This window comes from Protopterus annectens, chromosome 5.part0 (assembly GCF_019279795.1).
Source record: "Protopterus annectens isolate FY-2018-M chromosome 5.part0, PAN1.0, whole genome shotgun sequence".
Lineage (NCBI taxonomy): Eukaryota > Metazoa > Chordata > Ceratodontiformes > Protopteridae > Protopterus > Protopterus annectens.
Genome location: NC_056735.1, coordinates 598,032,943 through 598,058,807, shown reverse-complemented (window position 1 = coordinate 598,058,807; position 25,865 = coordinate 598,032,943).

Below are 25,865 nucleotides of genomic sequence, written 5' to 3'. Positions count from 1 at the left end.
ATTTAACTTACCAAAAGCAAATAACAAAATCATCTAGAAGAAACATACAGAGCAATGAAATGAAAACTCACAAGCTAATGGCCATCCTGCGTGCATCCATATAAATGTAAAAGCTATGAAGCAAATAGATGACTGTGACTCTTTCCTTGCTTAGCTTAGCAAGTTGAACATCTGTGGGCTTCATGATAGGATCATCTATGACTAGAAATCATGCTTGACTTAATTGCCTAACTGAGGCTCCTAATTTTCTCCAGCTCACAAGGCAGTCTTCTCCAGTTCTCCTCTGTGATTGCATTTGGTTTTTAATAAACTTCAAAGTTTGAAAAAGATGGTAACATCAAAGCAATCTGTTTTTTTTTACTCTTACTTACTTTTCTCTTAGAGCCAGAACTAGATAATATTTGCCTGTAGAGCTAACAGGGAATCAATTCATCAGTCAGTATATTGGTGAAATAAAACCAAAATACATTTATTCAAAATTTAACAAAAATATGTAAAAAAAAGAAAAAAAAGAGTCATATTAACAATGCTGTTGGGTCTCCCGTTGCTGCATTCATATAGGAGATCAGTCATTTCACCAACCTCAGATCAGTGTCTCAAGGCTCCACACCCACATAAGCAGAGAGAGGCCAAGGTCAAATGTCGTTGATGGACACATTGATGTGTCAGGGCCTCCCATCATGCAGCAAAGCCATTAACAACAGCAAAGGACCTCTCGAGCTCAACCTAGAAGAAGACTTTGAAAGCTGAGGCTGGAAACCAATGGTGAGGAGCATCGTAGGATTCTTCTCTTCTGTTTTCCTTTTTTTTATTTAAAGACAATTCGAGAACCAGACAATGCAACCATAGACCAGTTTCAGAGACTCAGCCAGAGCAAACAATCATCACCAGCAAAACCTGAGTAGTATATCAACTACTTCCTTAACTGCCCCAACCAAATCCACACTTTAATTTAAAACTAAATAAAATAAAGATATCTTAACCAGTGACTGCACTGCATCCAAATGTAAAATCAACAGGGACAAGTTCCCAAAACATAACCTTTGACATTAATGTTTTCAACCAACCTCTGCAACCTCTGCCATAACAATAAACGAGCAGATAACTAAGCAAACTAACAAACGAGCAGCAAACACCTATCCTACATACACAGTGTCACAATAAGCTCCAAAAAGAAAATTTATAAATTAACTCATTCTAGCGATGATAAATTAGTATATAAGATACGCATATCCATTCCTTACAATGCAGCTATATTTATTCCAGATGCAAAGCAACTATTGGACCAAGCTTATTCATTTTTACCAAGCATCTACAAGGTAACAAAGTGAAAACCAAACAAGATGCTGTTATAGGCATCTTTCTATACGCAACAGGCAAAACAACATCCCCAAATTATCAGAACAATCAGACTATTGGGAGTAAATAATAAAGATATGTACAAAAACCCATGAGCAAAAATGTAATACAACAGAATACTACAACTATCATTTATAGGCATGATACTATTATAAAAAAAGAGAATAGAAACAATACAATAAACAAATTAAATAGCTCACCTGTATATCCAGATTAATTTCCTCAATTTCTAGGGTCATAACAGCTGAAAACTTAGTTTCATAAAAAAAAATTCATTAGAAATAGAATATTTTGGAGCCAATAGGGTTTAAATGACAGTAAGTAGACAAGTACTTTCTTAAGCTGTGTTGCTGTCAGCATTTCTTTTAAGGCTAATGTTAGCCCACTCCATATCTTCAATTCTTTTTATTATTTTATTGTTTTTAATAAATGAAATGGCAGTATCCAAATCCTCAAAAGATTTTGTCCATCTTGAAGGAAGATTTTTAGTTTTGCTGGGAATAAAAGGTTTGCTTTAATAAGTTCTTTGAGTAAAGATAAAAATAATTTTCTTTTAGAGATTACAACAGGAGAATAGTCATTATCAGATCTAATGGCTTTGTCTTTTATTTTGATTGGTGATTTTGCCCAGGCTGTTTTTAATACCAGTTCTTTATCATGAGTAGAAAGAAATTTCACAATTACAGATCTAGTAAATTTGGACTTGTTATTTTTAGATGTTACCAAGGATCTATGCGCCCTTTTGACACCACATGACAGAGCCTCTGGAAGTTCCAAAATTTGAGGTAACCAAGAAGAGAGAAACTTCACCATATCTGTTCCATCTATGCCTTCAGGTAAGCCAAATATTTTTATATTACTTCTTTGTGTTCTGTTTTCAAGATCATCTACTTTGGATTGAAGAAAAATGTTTTGTTTTACTAGAAATTTAATGTTCAGCTCATTCTTTTGTGTTCATAGGTTCATAGCTTCATAGGTAGGTACTAGGCTATCTGCCCAAGGGCATGTATAAGCTTAGCCAGAGTGTGTCAGCTTTCACTGCCCCATTGATTAACTGAGCCTCTGTCAAGAAGAGCCAATGAAGTGATTCCAGGGGTGTATTTTCTGTTACCCCTCCACTCATCAAGGTTTCTCTTGAAGAGTGTTAGTGAGGGGATTTGCCTAATGTAGTTAGGAATTTTGTTCCAAAGCATGGGGAGTCTCTGTTGCAGGAATCTATCCCTCCAGCATGTTCTATTTATTGTTGTGGTGAGGTTTAGCTCAGTACAGCGAGTGGCTCGCAGTGACTTGGATTTCTTTAAGTGGAGCATGTCCATCAATTCTGAGTTGGACATGACTTTGTAAGTCAGGCAGAGATCACCTCTGAGTAAGCAATATGCCACTGAGTACAGCCAGAGTTTTTCCAGTCGGGCTGCATAGGACATATGTTTGAGGCCAGTAATCCTCTTGATGAGGTTCTTTTGTGGTCTTTCCAGCTGTTGGAAGTGTCTTGTGAGGTACATCCCAAATGGGCATTGTACTCTATGATGGATCTGGTGAGTGACGAGTAGAGGGGCAAAATAACCTCTTTATTTCTAGATGTAAATCCTTTAGTAATTAGATTGGCTACATAGAAGGATTTCCTAACTACTTTGGCAATATGATTGTCAAAGGAGAGATTACTATCTACCTGGGTCCCCAGCTCTCTTATTACCTCTTCTGTATTAAGGGGGCTGCCACCTATGTGGTAATTCATGGGTGTTTTGTTTTCCCCAAATGGGATGACTCTGCATTTTTTGGCATTTAGCTTGAGACCGTGACTTTGACACCAGGTGCCTGTCTCAGTAAGGCCCCTTTGGAGAATGTCCGTGTCAGCCGGAGAGTCAATTATGGTTCCCAATTTGCAGTCATTGGTGAACTTAGTTAGCCATAGTCCTCCTGTGTTTGCCTGTACTTCTGAGAAGTATATGCCGAACAGTAGGAGTCCCAGGACTGAGCCTTGTGGGACACCACTTGTGACTGGTTTAGAGTCAGACCTAGAGCCCACTATTCTTACCGTGTGAGTTCTGTCTGAAACAGTAGGAAACCCATCTCGTGACATAGGGGTTTATGTTCAGGCTGGTGAGGTTTTCTATAATTCTCAAGTGGGGAATGGTGTCAAAAGCCTTGGCGAGGTCAAGGTAGGCTGTGTGAACCACCTTCCCCTCATCTGTAGCCTTGGTGACTATCACAAAGAAGTCAACCAGGTTTAGTAGGCATGATCTGCCCTTAACAAAGCCAAACTGGGTTGGGTCAAGTGTTTGGAGGTTCCCAATGTCTTTGTTAATGAGTTCCATGATGATGTGCTCCATAGCCTTGTAGACAAGGGTAGTCAGGCTTATGGGGCGATAGTTACCAGGGTCAGTTATGGCCCCTCCTTTGTGGAGCAGAATAACCATTGCTGTGCACCATTCTATGGGCATGTAGCCTGTGGAGAGGCTGAGGATGAACAATGTGTTTAGGTGAGGCATTAGTTCGTTCTGTAGTTATGCAAGACACAGCCTGGGACACCATCTGACCCCACTGATGCTGTGCTTTTGGCTTTTGAAAGGGCTGTTTTCACCTGTATGTCTGTGATTTCTAGGACACTACACGTTTCCGGTATTGTTGTGGGCCCTTTTGGGGGTGAGAGGGGGGTGAAATTTGCACTGAATCTATCTGCTAGGATGTTGGGAATATCAGTAGGTTCAGTATATTTTGTGCTATTTTGCACTAGCTCAGAGCATATCTGTGAGTTGCCACTTAGATTCTTGACATAGCTAAAGAAGGCTTTGTGGTTATCTTTCGAATCCTTGGCTATTTTTCTTTCAAAGTTAACCTTGGATGATTTTATGAGGGACCTTCATTTCTTTCTGATACTGATCAGGGATGTCTTTCCTTCTTGGGATTTGCTTTTTTTTGAACTAGTTTCCTCCTTCTATTGTATAGCCTGTTTATGGCAGGGGTCCACCAGACTGGTTTCCTTCTCTTAGGGGAGTGAGTCTTTGTTTTGCTAGGATGACATGATCCATACATCCTTGTAGGTGCTCATAGAGTGCATTTGTAAAGGTTCCTGCATCTTAGACACTGTTATCCTTTAGCGTGGGGGCTGTGAAACTTACCACCTCTGTCTTAAGTAAGTTGAAGTTTGCTATAGAAAAGTTTTTCACTGTGGTTTCCTTGGTTGGGGGTAGTGGTGCAGTGTGGACATCCAGAGTAATTAGCTTATGGTCTGATCTAACCAGTGATGGGTTTACCTCCGGTGCAGAACACCTGTCGCCCATGTTGGTGATGACCAGGTCCAATATGTTTTCACCTCTGGTAGGGGAGTTTACCAGCTCATCTAGGGCATTTGAGTTGACAAATTCCAGGATGCACTGGATCTGGGAGTCTGTACTTGAGTAGTTTTCCCAGTTAACAGTAGGGTAATTGAAATCACCCAATATGTGGGTGTTCAGTAGGACCTTTATGTTTTCCAGTGTTTTCCAGTGTCTCCAGAAAGGCAGAGTTGTGGTCCTGGGTCATAGAGGGTGATCTGTAGCAGGCCACAATTTGCATTGCAGATTTGCCCGATGTTAGTTGCATATGGATGATCTCAGAGGTATCATGCTGTGCCACTAACCTGGAGGTGTAGGTATCCTTGATGAATATGGATACACCCCCTCCTTTTGTGTTTCAGTCCGTGTTCTGTGGCCGAAATGTGTAGTATGAGTTATAGCCCGGTAGTGCTGGGATGCTCTGAGGAGCCTTGAACCAGGTTTCAGTTACTGCACAGATGTCGACGTTCTCCATACTGAGGAGTGCTTTGAGCCCATGCATTGTGAGATTTAAACTCCTGGCATTGAGTACCATAACCTTCATTTTTTTATTTGTGCTGTTTACGGAGGTGGGTTTGACTTTTGAGCCTTGCCTAAAAAAAGCACTATGCGGGTAGCAAAAGGCTTGGCCAGTATTCGAAAGCCTAGGGGTGACAGGTGCAAGCCGTCTCTTGCAAAGCAACGAGGCTTGTCGAGCATGTTATCCCAGGCTGACAGACACTGGATCCCCTTTGAATGACACCAGAAGCTTAGCCAATTGTTGAAATTGATAATTTTTTCTTTATACTGTGGTATCATTCTTGGTGAGGGCAGGATGCTACTCAGGGTCAGGGTCATACCCGCCTGGGCTACATGATCAGAGAGCTCTTCCATGTCTCTTTTCATGTAGTCCAGAGAGGTATGTCTCAAGGTCATTCACACCAACATGAACAATGACAGCATCATATTTGTACTTGTTCTAGAGTGACCTGAGTGCTTGTGTTATGTGGCGGATTCTGGCTCCTGACAGGCAGCTAACAGTAACCTTCTCCCTGTCCAGCCTAGTGAGTAGGATGTTAGTGTGCCTGACTATGGAGTCACCTATTACTAGTGTGTTAGGTATGTTATTTCGCCTTAAGGGCTGTGATTGTGCAGCACACTGATTTGTGTTTTATGTTTGTGACGGGAGGTGCAGGTTTTTTGGGTGTCTGCTTTGGAGGTCTTTGATGCTTTTCCAGGATTTTATTTAGAGCCTCCGAGTATGATTTCATGTATTTATGTGCATTTTTTGCCAGTTCTGGTTTAGTATGTCTATGTGAGGCTGGAGGTGTCATGCAGGTGTTAAGCTTCTCCTCATGACTGCCTGTTCCAGTCTTGGGTGGAGAGAACTTAGCCTCCAGTTTAGCTATATAATTGCATCTCTCACATATGTTAATGTTTTGTGGTAGGAGGAGTGGGTTGTCTGTGTACATGAGGCAGTTGTAACATTGTCTCAGGATACCCAGGTTCACCAGCTGGAGTGGAGAGTATACATACAATTGCCCTTTGGTCATGTCTGAATAGTAGGGTAAGCTGCTTAGTCACTTGGTTGGTGAGGGGTGAATAATGAGCCTTGCCCTGCTGGGCAATCAAGTGTTGGGGTATATTAGTGCTTGCTCTTAGGTCTGAGCAAGTGCTGGACTGTTCTGGTGTCAATGTCATTCAGAGCAGTTTCTATTCATGACATCTGTCTTTGCTGTTGAGTAAGATCATTATGTATAAGATCCATTTGCTGCGTACATTTTTCCTTAAAATTATCTATTTTCATATCCATTCTGTCTAGTTTTGAATAGAGTTCTTGTAAGTTGGTTATTAATGATTGAAGTTCATTTTTAAATGTTGATTCTTGTTGAGAAGATTTGTTATAGCTCATGTTGTTCTGCTGCTGAAGATTTCTAGTAGATTTTTGACAGGACAATTTAATATTTAAGCAAAGATTTTTTAATATTATCCTAATATATTGTTTAAAAAATTAGTTTAGGACAAAAAATCCAATATTAGGATAGATAGGATTTAAAATTCCTGTCAAGAATGGGTTTGAAAGACAGAGCTGGTAAAAAATGCTGCTACACTGTGGACATCTTGGCCACCCCCCATCAAGATTTCTCTTGAAGAGGGGCAGTGTGGTGCTCTGCTTGACATGTATGGGAAGTCTATTCCATAACATGGGCAGTCTGGGTTATGAACCCGTTCCTCCAGTACATTCTGTTGATTGTGGTAATGAGGTTGAGGTCTCTGGAGCATGTGGTGTAGAGGGATTGGGATTTCTTTAGATGTAGCATTTCTAACAGAGCTGGCTCAGACATAGCTTTGTAAGTCAAGCAGAGATCGCCTCTCAGTAGGTGATATGAGACAAAGATTAGCTGGAATTTTTTGAGTCTGTCCATATAGGATAAGTGTTTAAGGCCTAGGATCCTCTTTGTGAGGTACTTTTGCAGCCTCTCCAGTTGTTGCAGGTGTCTAGTGAGGTACATGGAAAATGAGGTATTGTACTCGATGATTGGCCTAATGAGGGAAGAGTAGAGGGTGACAATGACCTCTTTCTTCCTGGATGCAAAACCCTTAGTAATGAGAAGCGCCACACAGAAGGACTTTCTGACCCAGTGGCAATGTGGTGATCAAAAGAGAAGTTGCTGTCAACCTGTGTTCCCAGATCTTTTATAACACCTTCTGTGTTCAGTGGACTACCATCAATGTGGTAATTCATGGGAACCAGGTTTTTCCCAAAGGGGATGATGACACATTTTTTGGCATTGAGCTTAAAGCCATGGTTCTGACACCAGTCACTGGTCTCAGTGAGACCATTCTGTAGGATGTCAGCATCACTTGGGGAGTTAATAATAGCAAAAAAAAAAAAAAACCCACTGATAGCACAAAATAAACTAAATTAGCTGGACCGAATAGTAGAACCAGGACACAATCTACACGAACTCCAGTGATACAAATGTAGTCAATTTATGGGTGCTTCCTTCCTAGTACCTTGGCAAGTGCACCTTCAGTGGGAATAAAATTAAACACCAATACATCCACTTTAAATAGAACTTCTAAATTACTTAATTGTGTGTTAATAATATCATTATCCAATGTACTTAATTCGATAAGAACAATTTAAAGTGAGCATACAAAAAAACAGCCTCAAGTGAATATAAAACAGAATAAAAAGAAACACTTCCCATACTTATATGGAACCAACGAACTATAATAAATAAACATTTAATTCATATTAATGTTTAGTTATTTGCTCAAATCTTTAGGATGAAGTGTGTTGAAATTAATGATAAAGTTAGCCTCCAACTTACTAAGTTTATGCAAAAACTCCTCTCCCTGTGTATAAAAAGGCTTTGCCAAGATACAAAAAAAATAATGAATTAAAGGTGTATTTATTATAGTTCTTTGGTTCCATATAAGTATGAGAAGTGCTTCATTTGGTTAGTTCTTTAGCTCTTTTTATGGTATTTCATATTCACTTGGGGCTGTTTTTTGTATGCTCACTTTAAATTGTTCTTATGGAATTAAGTACATTGGATAATGATGTTATTAACACACAATTAAGTAATTTAGAAGTTCTATTTAAAGTGGATGTATTGGTGTTGAATTTTATTTCCATTGAAGGCGCACTTGCTGAGGTACTAGGAAGGAAGCACCAATAAACTGATTACATTTGTATCATTGGAGTTCGTGTGGATTGTGTCCTGGTTCTACTACTAAGTCCATCTAATTTATTTTTAGTTTATTTTGTGCTATCAGTGGGTTTTTTTGCAGTTTTGGACTTTATTGGACTGTTAGTAGTCTGTCAATATGGCTGGGGCACAAACAGAAAATGTTTTGTTGCTGGCTGAGTTTTGGAAGGAAAGAGATGCCAAGCTAGCCTTTGGAGATCCGTGGTCCATGGGGGAAACAGAGGAGCATAATGGTGTTTTTCTTTCAGCTTGAGAAGTTACTTAGAAAGGAGGTAATGCTCTGTTATGATACCAAGCTTTTGGAGAAGTATATTAGCTTGGATATCATACCGAGAGGGCTCAGAATAGATTGGCTGCCTGCTTATGAGTTCTCCGATGACGAGAGTGACCTAATGGAAGAATGTAAATCCCTCTCCTTGACCTGTACATTGGGGTGGCTTAGGGTCTTGATTAAGTGTAACAAGTGACAGCAAGAAAAAATTCAAGGTGACATCCTGCAGCTGCAGGAGTCAGTGGTTAATTTATTACCGGAGGATGTTTTTTCTAACAAATTGAAGGAAATCAAGAACCAGGTGGTCAAGGATGAGGAGGGGGTGATTATGTGTAAAAAGAGAAAACTAGATCGAGACATGAAGGATTATAAAAATAACCTGTAGTTTTCATGGCAAAGGAAACCGCGAAAGAGGAGGCAGTTCCGGGTACAGGAGGAGAGCAAGTTTCGTGAGACATGAGACTCCTCAGTGTTTTTGGCAGATACGTCATCTAGCAGGAAGAGCGTATCTTTTGAGAACTTGAATATGGAAGCAGTTAATGGACAGAAAAAGCTTTCTAATCCTTATCAAACCAGGGGCCATGGTTGGAAATGGCAAGTGAAGGGTTTCAACAATAACGCCAGCAGAAAGGTAAAGAACTGACATTGTTTGTGACATTAGAACTCCATGTTTCCAGCAAGGAGTTTTGGAACTTGAGGTGAATGAGTTTATTCAACAGCATTGAAGGGGACATGATGTGGAAGGTGTGTTTAATGACTTGAAAAAATTAATTTGTCTAACTTTGTTTTGAATGCTGACATGGAAGCGGTTTTGGCAAAAGGAATGAAATGTGTACCTACTAAACTTCCCAGTTTAGCAGATTTGTTTTTTGAGGTTAGTAGGTTTTGCAGAAAACTGCATTTGAAAGTATTTTTCAGAATAAAAATTATAATGTACTGGTTTGTGATAAAAATGAAATAATGTATGAGGATGAAATCAGTATGGATGATTCACTTTTAAACTTATCAATTTATGAAAATGAAATGTTTGATTTGGTGGAGGAAATTGATGAGAATGTGGGTGTGGGTTGTGAAACAGTGGGTTTAGGGTTTTTTACAGGATATGGCAAATTTCATCTGCCTGTGTTACCTACTGTTAGTAACTTTATGCCTCTGAAATTATCTACAGCAATTTGTACTTTTAAAAACACTCTGTATAAACAGCTACGAGTAGAATATGACAAAATCAGGATGAAATTTAGGAATTACAACTTGAGTAGGAGTGAATGGAAAGCCCTACAATGTTTAAGGGATGTTAATGAGAAATATACATTCACACAAGCAGACAAAGAAGGCAACAGGGTGATTTTTTTCAAAGGTCAATTATGTAGACATAGCTGAGAATTTACTTTTGGATGTTCAGGTATATGAGAAATTGATAGGCAATCCAATTTTGGAGTACAATAGAAGTTTATTAGAACTCTTAGAAAGGGGTGAGAGATTGGGCTTTTTTTCAGCTGCTGATATCAAAAAATTGCATGTGAAGAACCTCAGAGATGCACCATTTTTCATCATTCCAAAAATACATATGTCTATGGTGAACCCCCCGGGTAGACCTATTGTTTTGGGGAAGGGTTCATATTTACAAAACATGGGTATTTTTTGGATTACCAGCTGAAGGGGTACCTATCCAGGGTAACTTCTCATATTAAGAATACCAAGGAATTATGTGATCTTTTTGGTGGAAAATGTTGGGGAACAAATTTCTATTGGGCTTGTGTGGATGTAAGAGCTTTGTACACAAGCATTAGGAATATCTGGGGTTTGGAGGCAGTAAAATCAATGCTTGGTGAAGGCTCACAGATGAGTTATCTGGTACAACTTTTGGATTTTTCTCTCACACATAATTGTTTCAGTTTTGCTGGACAATTTTTACAGAAAGCGGGGACAGCAATGGGGGCATAGTATGCCCCAGCATATGCTATATTGTTTATGAATTTTTTTGAAAACAGGCATATGTACAATACTAGTTTTTTTTTTTTATCCACCATGTCATCACATATAAAATATTTATTGATGACTTGTTTATTATTTGTGAGGGGGATCCAATGGAGTTCAGGGTTTTCATGGAATAGATTAATAAAAATCCATGGGGCCTTTAATTCACTTTTGAAATTAGTGAGACTGGCATCCAATTTTTGGATGTTGAATTTTTTGTTTCAGATCAAAAGATACACTTTAGATACTTTACTAAGAAAACAGCTGCTAATAACTTCTTGTAGGCTGAAAGTATGCATCCACCACACCTTTTAACATCACATCCACATGGAGAATATAAACACATCTTTAACAACACTTATAACAAATCATCAATTTTGGGGGAATTTCAGAAGGTCTGAAAAAAAATATTTAACAGGGGGTATACATTAGATTGTTTGGATAAAGCTGAAGGTAAGGCTTTGGGCACAAGTGGTGCAAGGGATTTAGATGTTAGAAGAGCAGTTACAGGAGGACCTAGAAAGGATGATAAGGGGAATAGGATATTTTTTATTTCTAAATATTCTTCCTTAACGATGATGCTTAAGAAACTAGTGGATAGGTTTTGGCCCATTGTTTGTGAGGATGAGAGTGTGGGGCATTTGTTCCCCGATAGAGTGATTTTCTCTCATAGTAGGTTCCTTAATTTAAAGGAACTACTAAATGTGAAGAGACCTTTGATGAAAGGTAAGTGTAAGGGAAGCTCTGCATGTGGTAGATGTAAAGTTTGTATTAGGTTAAAACAACTTAACGGAACCAAGATCAGTAATGTTAGATATACAGCAAGGGATAATTTTACTTGCAGGTCATGTGGGGTGGTTTACATCCTTGGCTGTGGGTGCACACCAACTAGATGGTATGTAGGAGAGACCAGGAGGATGGTTAAAAACAGAATAATGGAACATCTAGGAGACATCAGAAATTGTAGATTAGAGAGTCCAATATCCCACCACTTCCACATGGCCCATGGAGGTTCAGGAGCTAGTTTATTTTTTTGCATCTTGGCAAAGCCTTTTTATACACAGGGAGATGACTTTTTGAACAAACTTAGTAAGTTGGGGGCTAAATGTATTATTAATTTTAACACACTTCATCCTAAAGGTTTGAACCAAGAACTAAACATTACTATGAATTAAATGTTTATTTATTATAGTTCTTTGGTGCCATATAAGTATAGGAAGTGTTTCATTTGCTTGGTTCTTTAGTTCTTCTTTTTATTGTATTTTATATTCACTTGAGGCTGTTTTTTGTATGCTCACTTTAAATTGTTCTTATGAAATTAAGCACATTGGATAATGATGTTATTAACACACAATTAAGTCATTTAGAAGTTCTATTTAAAGTGGATGTATTGGTGTTGAATGTTATTCCCATTGAAGGCGCACTTGCCGAGGTACTAGGAAGGAAGCACCAATAAATTGATTACATTTGTATCACTGGAGTTCATGTGGATTGTGTCCTGGTTCTACTATTCAGTCCAGCTAATTTATTTTTAGTTAATAATCACACTCAACTTGCAATTGTCTGCAAACGTTGTCAGCCAGAGTCCCTTCATGTTGGCCTGGATTTCAGAGGATTAGATACCAAACAGGAGAGGACCCAGGATCGAACCCTGTGGGACTCCACTCATGACTAGTCAGCAGTTTGACTTGGAGTCAGCTACTTTCCCACTGTGGGTTCTCTGTGAGCCAGTTTGCAACCCACCTATTGATATAGGGGTTGATGCCTAGCTTAGTGAGTTTTTCTATTATTTCTGAGTGGGGATTGGTATCAAAGGCCTTGGCTAGATCAAGGTAGGCTGTATGAACCACCTTGTATTCATCTGCAGCGCTGGGGACTGACTCAAAGAAGTCAACCAAGTTGAGAAACCATGCTCTACCCTACACAAAACAAAACTGTGTGGCATTCAGAGTTTGAAGATTCTTTATATCCTTGTTTATTAGGTCCATGATGTTGCATTTCATAGCTTTGCATATCAGACTCATCAGGCTAATGTGGCAATAGTTCCCAGGGTCTGTAGTTCTCCGATGACGTGAGTGACCTAATGGAAGAATGTAAATCCCTCTCCTTGACCTGTACATTGGGGTGGCTTAGGGTCTTGATTAAGTGTAACAAGTGACAGCAAGAAAAAATTCAAGGTGAGATCCTGCAGCTGCAGGAGTCATTGGTTAATTTATTACCGGAGGATGTTTTTTCTAACAAATTGAAGGAAATCAAGAACCAGGTGGTCAAGGATGAGGAGGGGGTGATTATGTGTAAAAAGAAAAAACTAGATTGAGACATGAAGGATTATAAAAATAACCTGTAGTTTTCATGGCAAAGGAAACCGCGAAGGAGGAGGCAGTTCCGGGTGCAGGAGGAGAGCAGGTTTCGTGAGACACGAGACTCCTCGGTGTTTTTGGCAGATACGTCATCTAGCAGGAAGAGCGTATCTTTTGAGAACTTGAATATGGAAGTAGTTACAGAAAAAGCTTTCTAATCCTTATCAAACCAGGGGCCATGGTTGGAAATGGCAAGTGAAGGGTTTCAACAATAATGCCAGCAGAAAGGTAAAGAACTGACATTGTTTGTGACATTAGAACTCCATGTTTCCAGCAAGGAGTTTTGGAACTTGAGGTGAATGAGTTTATTCAACAGCATCGAAGGGGACACGATGTGGAAGGTGTGTTTAATGACTTGAAAAAATTAATTTGTCTGACTTTGTTTTGAATGCTGACATGGAAGCAGTTTTGGCAAAAGGAATGAAATGTGTACCTACTAAACTTCCCAGTTTAGCGGATTTGTTTTTTGAGGTTAGTAGGTTTTGCAGAAAACTGCATTTGAAAGCATTTTTTCAGAATAAAAATTATAATGAACTGGTTTGTGATAAAAATGAAATAATGTATGAGGATGAAATCAGTATGGATGATTCACTTTTAAACTTATCAATTTATGAAAATGAAATGTTTGATTTGGTGGAGGAAATTGATGAGAATGTGGGTGTGGATTGTGAAACAGTGGGTTTAGGGTTTTTTACAGGATATGGCAAATTTCATCTGCCTGTGTTACCTACTGTTAGTAACTTTATGCCTCCGAAATTATCAACAGCAATTTGTACTTTTGAAAACACTCTGTATAAACAGCTACGAGTAGAATATGACAAAATCAGGATGAATTTTAGGCATTACAACTTGAGTAGGAGTGAATGGAAAGCCCTACAATGTTTAAGGGATGTTAATGAGAAATATACATTCACACAAGCAGACAAAGAAGGCAACTGGGTGATTTTTTCAAAGGTCAATTATGTAGACATAGCTGAGAATTTACTTTTGGATGTTCAGGTATATGAGAAATTGATAGGCAATCCAATTTTGGAGTACAATAGAAGTTTATTAGAACTCTTAGAAAGGGGTGAGAGATTGGGGGTTTTTTCAGCTGCTGATATCAAAAAATTGCATGTGAAGAACCTCAGAGATGCAACATTTTTCATCATTCCAAAAATACATAAGTCTATGGTGAACCCCCCGGGTAGACCTATTGTTTTGGGGAAGGGTTCATATTTACAAAATGTGGGTATTTTTTTGGATTACCAGCTGAAGAGGTACCTATCTAGGGTAACTTCTCATATTAAGAATACCAAGGAATTATGTGATCTTGTTGGAAAATGTTGGGGAACAAATTTCTATTGGGCTTGTGTGGATGTAAGAGCTTTGTACAAAAGCATTAGGAATATCTGGGGTTTGGAGGCAGTAAAATCAATGCTTGGTGAAGGCTCATGGATGAGTTATCTGGTACAACTTTTGGATTTTTCTCTCACACACAATTGTTTCAGTTTTGCTGGACAATATTTTTTTACAGAAAGCGGGGACAGCGATGGGGGCATCGTATGCCCCATCATATGCTATATTGTTTATGAATTTTTTTGAAAACAGGCATATGTACAATACTAGGTTTTTTTATCCACCATGTGATCACATATAAAATATTTATTGATGACTTGTTTTTTATTTGTGAGGGGGATCCAATGGAGTTCAGGGTTTTCATGGAACAGATGAATAAAAATCCATGGGGCCTTTAATTCACTTTTGAAATTAGTGAGACTAGCATCCAATTTTTGGATGTTGAATTTTTTTGTTTCAGATCAAAGGATACACTTTAGATACTTTACTAAGAAAACAGCTGCTAATAACTTCTTGTAGGCTGAAAGTATGCATCCACCACACCTTTTAACATCACATCCACATGGAGAATATAAACACATTTTTAACAACACTTATAACAAATCATCAATTTCGGGGGAATTTCTGAAGGTCTGAAAAAAAATATTTAACAGGGGGTATACATTAGATTGTTTGGATAAAGCTGAAGGTAAGGTTTTGGGCACAAGTGGTGCAAGGGATTTAGATGTTAGAAGAACAGTTACAGGAGGACCTAGAAAGGATGATAAGGGGAATAGGATATTTTTTATTATTAAATATTCTTCCTTAATGATGATGCTTAAGAAACTAGTGGATAGGTTTTGGCCCATTGTTTGTGAGGATGAGAGTGTGGGGCATTTGTTCCCGATAGAGTGATTTTCTCTCATAGTAGGTTCCTTTATTTAAAGGAACTACTAAATTTGAAGAGACCTTTGATGAAAGGTAGGTGTAAGGGAAGCTCTGCATGTGGTAGATGTAAAATTTGTAGTAGGTTAAAAAAACTTAATGGAACCAAGATCAATAATGTTAGATATACAGCAAGGGATCATTTTATTTGCAGGTCATGTGGGGTGGTTTACATCCTTGGCTGTGGGTGCACACCAACTAGATGGTATGTAGGAGAGACCAGGAGGATGGTTAAAAACAGAATAATGGAACATCTAGGGGACATCAGAAATTGTAGATTAGAGAGTCCAATAGCCCACCACTTCCACATGGCCCATGGAGGTTCAGGAGCTAGTTTATTTTTTTGCATCTTGGCAAAGCCTTTTTATACACAGGGAGATGACTTTTTGAACAAACTTAGTAAGTTGGGGGCTAAATGTATTATTAATTTTAACACACTTCATCCTAAAGGTTTGAACCAAGAACTAAACATTACTATGAATTAAATGTTTATTTATTATAGTTCTTTGGTTCCATATAAGTATAGGAAGTGTTTCATTTGCTTGGTTCTTTAGTTCTTCTTTTTATTGTATTTTATATTCACTTGAGGCTGTTTTTTGTATGCTCACTTTAAATTGTTCTTATGAAATTAAGCACATTGGATAATGATGTTATTAACACACAATTAAGTCATTTAGAAGTTCTATTTAAAGTGGATGTATTGGTGTTGAATTTTATTCCCATTGAAGGCGCACTTGCCAAGGTACTAGGAAGGAAGCACCAATAAATTGATTACGTTTGTATCACTGGAGTTCGTGTGGATTGTGTCCTGGTTCTACTATTCAGTCCAGCTAATTTATTTTTAGTTAATAATCACACTCAACTTGCAATTGTCTGCAAACATTGTCAGCCAGAGTCCCTTCATGTTGGCCTGGATTTCAGAGGAGTAGATACCAAACAGGAGAGGACCCAGGACCGAACCCTGTGGGACTCCACTCATGACTAGTCAGCAGTTTGACTTGGAGTCAGCTACTTTCACACTGTGGGTTCTATCTGTGAGCCAGTTTGCAACCCACCTATTGATATAGGGGTTGATGCCTAGCTTACTGAGTTTTTCTATTATTTCTGAGTAGGGATTGGTATCAAAGGCCTTGGCTAGATCAAGGTAGGCTGTATGAACCACCTTGCATTCATCTACAGCTCTGGTGACTGACTCAAAGAAGTCAACCAAGTTGAGAAACCATGATCTACCCTACACAAAACAAAACTGTGTGGCATCCAGAGTTTGAAGATTCTTTATATCCTTGTTTATTAGGTCCATGATGTTGCGTTTCATAGCTTTGCATATCAGACTCATCAGGCTAATGTGGCAATAGTTCCCAGGGTCTGTAGTCACTCCTCCTTTGTGGACAGGGATGACTGTAGCAGTGTGTCATTTGGTAGGGACAAAGCCTGAAGTGAGGCTGTGATTGAATAGGGCATACAGGTGAGGTGCCAGTTCACTCTGTAGTTCATGTAGAACACAGCCAGGGATATTGTTAGGTCCCATAGAAGCTGTATTCTTGGTCTTGGACAGTGCTGTTTTAACCTGTGCAGCAGTAATACTGGGTGCCTGGCAATCTACTGGTATTGTGATTGGTCATTTGGGGGGGGGTGTAAAATTGGCACTGAATCTGTTGGCTCAGCATAGGATGTACCATTGTGTAGTAGCCCAGAGCAAATCTGGATATTGCGTTGCCAAACCCCTCGCAAACACAGAGGTCAAAATGTGAAGGGCTCCATTGGTTTTTTTGTTACTTTTGTGTGTTGTGTGTTATTCTACTTTTTCACCATATTAAAGTTGTTAAAATGGGGTAGATAGAAAAGTGATGAAATGGGGGGGTGGGCAGGGAGAAAAATGAAGGGAAAGCAATATGAGAATGTGAAGGAGGTAGGTAGGATAGAAACATAGCTATCCACTTCTTCAACAGTGTAACATGAAAACATGGTACAGAATATTAGCTGAATTTGGACTGTCACCTCAACAAAGAGGGGTGACAACAATGCAATCATGTTGTATAGCCAATTGGACAGAATCAAGTGTGTCAAGAAGGTACATGTGTGAAGTAGGGAACTATGTATCAGACAATATATTTTTGGGACTGGTGCCCTCTTGTTTTTTTTTTTTTTTTAATTCAGTAACAGAGAAATGTTGGGTAAGGGATGTAGGTATTTCCAGGTCAGGTAAGTAGGGTAGGTGAGGAATCAGATGTAAACAAACAGAACAAACAGGACAAGACACAGGCATTGTGAGGGACACAAATGGTTGAAGAAAGAGCCAGTGGAGCTGGGGCAAGCTAACCCTCTGAAGTTGGTCTACTTCCCTGTTCTGTAAAGCATTTTGTGATTTGTTACAGATGGATGATATAGAAATGTTTTGATAACACATAGAAAAAAAAGAGAGAAGTTTGGGGTCAGAGAAAAAAAAAAGATAAAATTAGTACCATTATATATGACATACAATGCATTATCACAATAATACAACTATTCTTATCTGAAAGTTTACATTTAAGTATACTTTCTAACAACCACAAACTATAATTATGGTTTTCTCAAAGAATTCCTTGCAATGTACAGATATTGCACATATGCTTGGTCCAATTATACAGATTAAAGTTAACAGCAGAGCATTTATGCCACTTGTGTAGAATAATTAATGGGCTGGATTCACGAAGGCTTGCACAGAGTCTAAGAGTAGAGTAAGACTCCAGCAAGCCAACATGTCTGCTGAGCGATCCAGGAACAGCTGGCAGGGGCGTGCAAGAGAGCTCTTAAAACGACTCTTGCACGGACAGGGTTAGTTTATGCAAATGACCTCATTTGCTGCTGAAAGCTATGCAAATGAGGTAAATGTGCGATCCAGGAAACACTAACCTGTCCGAGTAAGAGTAGTGTTATTTGCAGAAATGTACTCAGTTGGCAACTGAGTACCGTTATGCAAATAGCAAAATGGAGCTATGACAGCTCCAAATAAAGGATGCATCCAGTTGAGGAAGAATGCCAATGGCCAAATATACGGCCATTGGCATTTTTATCCTTTGCAAAATAATAAAAAAATGTATATATTTTTCCTCGATCTCCGATGTTTAAGCGTAGCGCAGCTCCGCACAAATGTGCGGTGCTCTAAAAAGCCTAAAAACAAAAATTAAAAGCCACAAATAGGTATTCTATTCAAAATATTCATCTGCCATGCAGGTAAATGGCAGGCTGAAGACAACATGGCCACTGAGTAGTGGTGCTAAGGGGGGAAGCTCAGTCTGAGAGATGTAACCAAGCATTAGTAGGCAATCCTATGCAAATGAGTATAAGGACAGTGAATCCCAAATTTCCCTGCCATGTGAACCATGTCCGTAGAGTGTAAGAGTAGGATTAAGGGAGTAACAGAGTAGAAGATAGGTGACATCATGAGGGGGTATGTATCAAAAAGACTGTAAGCTTATTGGAGCAGAGTGGCATGTGATACCTATGAGGTACACAGGACTGGAAGAGGTGTGTCTACAGTTGTCTAAACTGAAACCCAGAAACTGAAGGTGTATGCCGTGGCTATCACTGATAAAGCTGCTTACACTGTGTGTGCACGTGTGCGTGCCTGTAAACCGGTCTAAGCCTGTGTGTGCATGTGTGCACCCATGTAAGCCTGTGTAAGGCTGTCTAAGTGTGTATGCATGATTGTGCACCCGCCTAAGCCTGTGTAAACCTGTATAAATCTGTGCGCGCGTGTGTGCGCTCATGTGCGCATGTTTGCGCTTGTTTGTGCGGCGCTGCCCCCTGTGGAAACAGAAATGGGAAAAGGAAGGAAAGGAAGTAGTAGGAAGTTAACCAAGGAGAACTAGCAGAGCTGCCAGGTGAAATTAATAAGAATCAGCCAATTACACAGGCAGTACACTTGCCTAGCCCAGCCCAGCACTTAAAACTCTGCAAACAACATTCCCCCATGTTTTTTCTCAGAAACACTGCAACACTGCAGTCTACAAAGAAAAGTGAAAACTTAAAAAGCTTAACTGAGACAAAAGAATGTTAGGGGCTGCCATTGCTATTATAAGGCAACATGTGCAAGATGCTGAGGGTGGTGCCATTGTGAATGCTGCTGAGCAACCCACAGTGAGGAGACGGAGAAGAGTGTACAGACCCAGGGTAACCTACCAGGGGCTACATGAGCTGGAGATAGTGGAGCACTATAGAGTGGACAGAGAGCTCCTGCAGCAAATTGTTGAGCTGTACAGGCCACGTCTCACACACAGAACCAACAGAGGAGAACCCATCCCAGTGGAAACCAAGGTATGTGTTGGCCTAAGAATACTAGCAACAGGTACCTTCCAGAGACCAATTGGTGATATGATGGGGATTTCACAGGCATCAGCATACAGAGTACTGCACCAGTTCCTGAATGCCATGTCAGCACATGACGGGGATCATGTATATTTCCCCAATTCCTGTGAGGTATTGGCCAGCAGCATGCATCTCTTCCATCAAATAGCGGAATACCCTGAGGTAGTGGGTGCAATTGACTGCACGCACATATACATCAAAGCACCAGCCGGTGAGCAGGGTAGGGCCTACATCAACCACAAGGGCTTTCACTCCATCAGCTGCCAGGTTGTGTGGGATGCCCAGGGCATAACACTGAATGCGTGTGCTGGCTGCCCTGGAAGCTACCACGATTCCCATATCTGGCATCTGTCACAGCTGTACCAGACATTTGCAATGGGGACATCCCTGACGGTCACTTAGTGGGGGATGCTGGATACGCACTGCAGCCGTGGCTGATGACACCCATCAGAAATGCACACACACCTGAACAAGAACACCATAATAAGGCACATGCACAAACACGAAATGTAATAGAGCATGTGTTTGGGATGCTCAAGTCACGGTTCCGTTGCCTGGACACATGTGGTGGAGCCTTGTAGTACTCACCAACTACATGTACCCAAATTGTCATGGTATGTGCCATGCTACACAATATGATCTTGCGAAAACAGCTGCAGCAGGAACAGCATGGGGCAGGGCCAAACAGCCCCCCACCATTGCCAAGGCCTGCACAGGCACAGCGTGACTCAGAGGAGGAACAACCTGAGCCTGCCCCAGTAGGCAGAAGGAGGCGTGCCAAGTATGCCTTGGCCTTGGCAAAGAGGCAACGCATAGCACATACACTGGCTCAGTAGGAACCCTGGAAATGATACCTCTCTCTGACTCGCACATAAAATAAAAGGGATGCCTAACTTGACACTACCTGTTTTCAAACATGTATAGGGAGTGTACTATGTGTATCCAACATATGCAGCCCTGCAGCACCACCTGAGGCATGATTGCCATATTTTAAGCAATATAAATCAGTGCTAAGCAGCCTTTACCAATATCTAGTATATGTTCACAAAATTTCTCTTGCCACCTAGTGCAACGTTGGGCAATGTTGGGCAAGGTTGGCCAAAGTTGAGCAAAGTCAGTTAAACATGCTCATATCTGCTGTACTGTTCCTTAAGCAGTCTGGTCTGCCCAGCATGGCAATAAAAAGCAACGACAGGGCTAGAACCCAGGATACTGTGCACTACAGTCACAGTACTGAACCACTAAGCCATGATAGCATTTCAGTGGCACAGACACAGCAGGACAATTGTACACTAATGCAAACACAAAGAAATGCAGTATCATGCCCCTAAAGAGGCACATGGGTAACCTCCCTCACACGCCTATGCAGACCGAGAACATCAGGCTAGGCGGTGTGATGTGGGTTGTGAAGGCTATGAAGTCACAGTGTAATATATGTGACATTGGACGCCAACATCTGTAGTACAGTAGTAGGCCTCAAGCCACTATGATAGGCAACAGTACAGAATGAAATGGTGTCCTGTACATAGCAGTGCAGGCATAGCAAATGTGTATAAGTGTCAGGTGAAACCCACATCCTATGTACACCCACAGTAACAATCAGGTGTGCCCCCAGGTAGAAATTTACAAAGAATAGCTGTTCCCCCTGTATGTAGAAATGTTGGTAAGTCTATGCAAAGTGTTGCATGGAAGCCCTGCAGGCACAGCATGATCCCTGTTGATCTATGACACAAAGATGAACCCTGCTGTAAAAATACAACTTGATTTTCCATACACATATAGTATAAATGTCTATACTGGGCATGCTCCCACACTCCAACAAATGTAGTGGATTCCATTCAACATCACACTGAAAGATCATACTGGGCATGCTCACACACTTAAAGAAACGAATCAAATGTCAGGCAGCAACATACTGAAAGGTCATACTGGGCATGCTCACACACTTAGGCTAAATACGGATGTGATAATCAGGGATCTATGGACAAATGTGGATAGTCATCTCTACTTCCAGAAACACATTGACAAAGTATTGGAAAATCATGCTATGTGTTCACACAAACTGCCAAGGTCTGTGCATGTAGGTCAAAGGAGGTTCCCACTACTCAGCAGTCATCAGACCTGTCAGAGAGTACCACAACACACTTGCGATGAATCTGACTAGGCACGTTCAGCAGCTAGAAAGACCAATGAAGTACCTTAACAAGAGGATTACTGGCCTCAAATAGTCACCCCATGCAATAAGACTGAATATAACCAATCTGTACTCTGTGGCATACTGTCTACTCAAGAGATCTCTGCCCAACAGACAGGTTCATGTCATGGTTACACTCAGATCTGTTCAGAGTTACAGCTCAATGGCAGTAAATGTACAGAGCCAACTGATATTGCCATCAACCTGGCAGATAGGATCACTGTTAACTGTACCCCCCTCTCACCCATGAAAGAGCAAATCTCTATAATGGAAGACTGCAAAGTTGCTGTCATCATGACGGCACAGGTAATAAACACTCTCCAAAGCCAGTATCACAGCAGCCATGGGACCAGATACCTTCCCAGGCTGTGTAGTATCTACTTCCCTGAAGTAAACATTAACATGGCAGGTCTGTGGCAGCTGAATTTTTCAGAGAAATGCAAGCCAGGAGCCAGAATGGTAAACACAAAAAATGTGGACATCCTACAAAAGGGCCTCATTAGGACAGATGGCTGTTGTCAAAGCCATGGGCTCTAGCTCAATGCCAAAAGGTGCATTGTCATCCCCTATGTTAAAAACTCTGTAGCCAAGAACTACAACAGAGGTGGTAGTATACGTCACACTGAAAGTGTGACGAGACCTTGGGTTACAGGTGGACAGTGGATACAACTGTGATAATCACATTCCCACAGTAGTCAGGAAACCCTCCCATGTGGCACACCTCATCACGAAATGTGTCTCATGCAGAATGGAAGAGGACAATGTTCCCCTCCACTCATCACTCACTAGAACTATAATAGAGTATAACGTCACTGTTGCTATGTACCTCACAAGACAACTGCAACAACTGGAAAGCCAGGAGCAATACCACACAAAGAGCATTAGCAGCCTGAGTTACATGCCATACACAGACTATCTCAAAATGCTCCATATGTACTCCCTTGCATATTGCCTACTCAGAGGTGTTCACTGCCTAACATACAAAGCTATGTCAAACACAGAGCTGTTGGATATGGTCCACATAAAACACTCACAATCCCTCTGACCTGTGGACCCAAAACCACGAGTGAAATACAATGGATACCCACACCTTCAGGTTAGTGGCACAGCATGAAGCCTTGAAGACCATGCAAGTGCAACTAACATTGGCCAAAGCTGGCCATCAGATTGTAGCCTGCTACAGATCATGTACCTTGTCTCAGGAACCTCACTCAGTATTCTGGAGAACAGTGGAAAGTATAAAGGTCCTATCAAACATCATTATATGAGGAGATTACAACTACCCAAACAGTGAGTGGTGGAATTGCTCATGTACAACATCCTTCACCCAATGTTTCCTAGAGTTAAAAATCCCTAACACCCTGGAACAGCTGGTCACCATGCCCACTAGAGGTGACAGCATACTGGACATGATCATCACCAACATGGGGTACCAGTGTTCCACTACAGAGATAAGCCCCTTGCTGGTAATATCAGATCATGAAATAATCACACTGGACATCTACAGCCGGCCCCCCCACCCATTCAATGAAACCACTGTGAAGACATTTGCAAAAGCAAACTGCACACTACCCAAGACCAAAGTGGAGCGTTCCAAAGCCCTCCTGCTATCAGATAATGGTATACAATCCGCAGAATCATTTACAAGTGCCTCCTATGAGCATCTACAGGGATGCATGGAATGAGACATCACAAATAAAACCAAGATGCACACCTCCAAAAATAGGACAACAGTCAGGTGGTTGTTGCCCATAAATAAGCTAGACAACAGAAGGAGGAAACGAACACATGATAGAGCCAACTTCACTGAAGGAAACGCATCACTGATCATTATCAGGATGAAACAATGATCGCTCATAAAATAATCCAAGGACAGTTTCTAAAGACAAATAGCCAAGGAATGTAAGAATAACAACCACAAAGCCTTCTGTAGCTATACCAGACATGTAGGTGTCAACCTCCAAATATAAGTCTCTCAGACAAGACAGCTCACGGATAAAGAGCCTCAGTAGAGCATAAATATGTACATCCAAATCAAACAGAACGAGGCTCACCACAGCAATGAGAATCAAACCAACGGTTTAATGTAAAAACACAAACTGCAGTAACAAAAAGTAAGCGCTTTCACATTACAGGAACGCTTCTTCAGACTTAAAAATACTGCTATCTAAACTTCTTTTATATACTACAATCAATCTAATTAACTGCAACTTAATTAAATCATTAATCAATTCATCAGATAAAACTCATTAGAACACTTAAAGCAACAACTTCATTACTGAATTTATACATATAGAAAATGCATATTTATTACATAAATAAAATAAAAATAAAATAAAAAACTCATATATTCTTAACAAAGAATAATATAAGTATAAATTATCTGTATATATAAAAACATTTTCATAAATACTGATGGGACTGTAAGCATGTGCATGTACTAAAATAAAATAAAATGATGCAATGAAATTAGTGTGCACAGGGGCGCGCTGCTAAAAATGGTTTAAGAGAAACCTTCTCATTTAAACCATGTCCCCTATAACTCTGCAACCTGATAATCCATCTACTTTCACGCTCCTCAGTAAAATTCCTTATATTCCCTAGCCTATTAGTCTCTATTATCAATTCAATAACATTAAAATTAAATTTATGTACTCTCCCATTATTTATTGTATGTTGTGCTAAAGCATTATGCTCATCTCCCTTACTAATAGCATACAGATGTTCCCTAATACACTCTTTCAGGCTCCTATTGGTCTTGCCTACATAAAAACATGTACAAATTTGGCATACAGCTAAATACACTAGATTCCTAGATTTACAGTCAGCATAAAAATCAAATTTATATTCACGTCCTGTATCGGGATGTATAAAAGACTTACTTCCTGATAAAAATATACAGTAGTTACAACTCCTACATGGAAGTGTACCCTGTTTATTTGTCTTCAAACCCTTTTTATCACTCCTATTTTCATAACACAATAACCTCTTTAAAGATTTCATGTTTTTGTATGAGAAACTAGGTTTATTACCCACTATTTGGGTTATTCTTTCATCAGTAGTCAATATACCCCAGTTTTCTCATAACATTTCTAATACTATTATTCATATTTGAATATTGGATAGTTACCCTATGTCCATTAACATTTCTATTATCATTCTTCACCTTATTCTCACTATACCTAAATAAATAAGGTTTACCTTTACCTCTCCTTACTGTATCATTAACTTCATAAACAGCATTAGCTTCATATTTGCTATACCCCTTACAAAGAAATCATTCCTCAACATGTCTTGTTTCTTATAATTGTAACTATCTGTCGTAAGTGACATCGTAGAGACTGTCCTTTCACAATATTATATAAATGCTGAGGATGCATACTGCTTCTGTGTAGCATATTGTTCCTCCATTGTTTCTACATTTCAGTATGAACTTCATTGTCTATCTTCATTATTTTCACATCTAAAATTCTATTGTCTCATGGGAATATTTCTGTTCAAACTTCAAAAATCTGTTGTCCCATTAATATATCTAATGAATTCATTAAGTTCTGTTTCAGTACCTCCTATGTTAAAACACATCATCTACAAAGCGTTTATAGAACTTTATATGTTTACTGAAAGTCACATCTGATAGAACAAATTACTCTCAATAGGCAACACTAGGTTGGCATATTAGTGCATGGAGTTCATCGCCACCTTTCATCTGTAAATAATAGGTATTGCAATGAGAACACATTGTTCTCTAGCACCAATTCAGCCAGAGTTTTAATAATTGTTCCCTTTGCTACTCCTTCTCTTGTTGTATAATCTCAAATAGTCCATCCCATATCATTTGGAATGGAGGTAAAGTGAAACAACATCCAAGGTGACTAATAACTCATTATCTCTGTCATTGTTATTCATAATAGTGCCATAACTTTCTAAAAATCCTGTCTCTTAATGGAGTTTGTATTATTGATAATAGGACGGTTGCTTCTCAATAAATATTGATGCCGGTTCCATCAACCACCCACCCCGATACTATCGGTCTTAAGGTGGGTATACACTAGTTTGTGTATCTTGGGCCCCATATTACAGGAC